This window comes from Ailuropoda melanoleuca, unplaced genomic scaffold (genome assembly GCF_002007445.2).
Source record: "Ailuropoda melanoleuca isolate Jingjing unplaced genomic scaffold, ASM200744v2 unplaced-scaffold7400, whole genome shotgun sequence".
Classification (NCBI taxonomy): Eukaryota; Metazoa; Chordata; class Mammalia; order Carnivora; family Ursidae; genus Ailuropoda; species Ailuropoda melanoleuca.
Window position 1 is genome coordinate 1 of NW_023249393.1, and position 2,442 is coordinate 2,442.

Sequence of the window (2,442 nt, forward strand, 5' to 3'; positions counted from 1 at the left end):
GGACATCGAATGCCCTCCAGTAGCCACCTCACTACAGTTGGTGGTAAGCAAGAAGTCACTGAGGTCTCCAACGGTCTGGACTTAGTGTTTCCCTCTTCTGAGATGGGGACACCTGTGGACGGTGCAGGTGGCTGGCTGGGGGGGGAGGGGCAGGCACCTGACATGGACAGATGGGGTAGGTGAGGCCCGAGGCCCCAGGAGGGTGTGTCCGGCATCTGCACTGAACAGGTCTTCAAAGCTGCAGATTGGCTGGATCATCTTCAGGCTGAGAAGGAAGATGAGGGGAGCAGAGGGGACTGAGGAGGCTCAGCTTAGACAGAAGAGGGCTGAGCCACTCCTTTGGGGGAAAAGTGGGTCAGGTCCAGGCTCATGGGAACAAACCTTAGGCCACTGTGTTGCATGAAATAAGCCAGTCCCTGAAGGACTGATACTGGAGGACCCCACTCGTGAGGGACGGAGAGCACTCCGATTCATAGAGATGGAAGGAGCTGCTGAGTGCTGGGCCTGGGGAGGCAGAATGGGGGTTATTGTCTCGTGGGTAGAGGTTCAGTTTGGGATGACGATGAAGTTGTGGTGATGGTTGGAGGTGGCAGGTGCAGAGCAGTGAATGTACGTATTGCCACTGAATTGTACCCTGAAACGTGCTTAACAGTATCAGTCGTATGTCCATTACACCACAATAGGAAAGTAGTGAGTCAGGAGGACGGGGCCATCACGAGTCCCAGGAGGGCCCTGGAGCAGGGATCCTGTATCTTGGTTCACGCTCTCACGCTCTGCCCCTTGTTGTTGACCAAGCTCACAGTAGGCACTCAGTGAATGCTTGCTAACACATAGTGCAGAGAGAGTCCACATGTGCAAACCCTCCAGTGGGCACTGAGGGATCCCAACAGGACGCGCATTTAGATGGAGCCAGTGCCCACATCTCACAAACACCAGCACAGAAATAGCCATTTAAAACCAAGGCAGGAACCAGAAATAACCCAGAGGGCTCCATGCTCCTGGAGGCCGTGCTAGCGGTCACAGCCTCTGGCGGTCAGGGGACCGGGGGTCTGAGAGGTGGCTCGGCGCACCCCTGACCCTGAAGGCCCATGTCTGCTGCGAGGTGCAGGGACTGGGAGGAAGACCCAGCCAGGACCCGTTCTGGCTCCAAGGCTGCTGCAGGGCCACTCCCAGCCCACCAGGCGATGTCTGTTTAGAACCAGGGAGAAAACCTTTTCCCTAAATTGTTCTTTTTAAAGATGGTTGCTCAGCATTGACACAGAAAAACATTCCACATAAAACTGGAGCCGTTCACAGCTGCAAATGACCCAGAAATGATTGAAATGCACTGACCACAAAGAAAGGAACTTGTGCCCCAGGCAGGCCTCCTGTGCATGGGGGTGGCTAGGGGCCCTGGACATGCCCAAGTGGGCAGTGCTGGACTCCGCAGTCGAGGGGACAGAAGAAGGAACATGCTCTTATGGCTCCGCTCAGAGAGGTAACCCTGACGGAGACGGGGCGAGCCCCTCATGCATTCTGGATGTCCTAGTGATTCTTGGGCACTGCCTGAATCTCAGCATCTTCATGACCCGGGTGGGGGAGGGCAGCCCAGCAGCCTCAGGTCCCACGTGGCCTCCGGGGCTTGGTGGGCTTGTGGTTCAGGTGGCTCTCGTCCAGCCACATGGCCTCCATCCCATTGGCCAGGTCGACCCCCATTGCCTGGTGACAGGCCAATGTCAGTCAGTGAACATCCACCACTGACCCCCCCCAAAAAAAGTCCCCATATAGTAAAAGTTGCCCTGGTCCCTGGGGACGTGGGCCTGGACTGCAGCCAGTGTGAGTAGCTGAAGTTCTCATTGGCCACCCAGTAGAAACTGGGGCACAGGGTGAGAAAGGGGGGACAGGATCTCCACACCCACGTGGTCATGGAACTTCATGTCCACACCTGCGCACACCAGGTCGTCCACCTCACGGAGGAAGCGCTGCTCACAGAAGCGTCTGATCATCGCCATGGGCTGCATCACACATCCTGCCAGCGCAGGACGCCGCGGACCTCGAGGACCACCACCTTATGGCCTTCCCGGGGAGGCACACAGGCCCAGCAGCTGGTGGTTGGTGAAGACATACGAGGTGACCCTGTGTCCCACCATGAAGTGCTTCTTCGCTGTCTGCAGGACCAGCTCCAGGAAGGCCACATAGCTATAGGGATGGGGACAGGGTGAGAGGAGGGTCACTGCCAGAGGCTGGCAGCAGGACCCCGAAGCTGAGGGCCATAGACCTGTGTACCTTCTTCAAGGGGCAGGCCCTGGGCTGCTTTTTTTTCATATTATGTGAGTCACCATACAGTACATCCCGGATTCCGATGCAAAGTTCAATGCTTCATTAGTTGCGTATAACACCCAGTGCACCATGCAATACGTGCCCTCCTTACTACCCATCACGATCTATCCCATTCCCCAACCC

At 56.8% G+C, this 2,442-nt stretch overlaps 1 pseudogene; it reads right to left on the bottom strand.

Annotated features, from left to right (window-relative positions):
- Window positions 1-1,506: 1,506 nt before the first annotated feature.
- LOC117800673 lies at window positions 1,507-2,178 on the bottom strand (annotated as a pseudogene).
- Window positions 2,179-2,442: the final 264 nt, after the last annotated feature.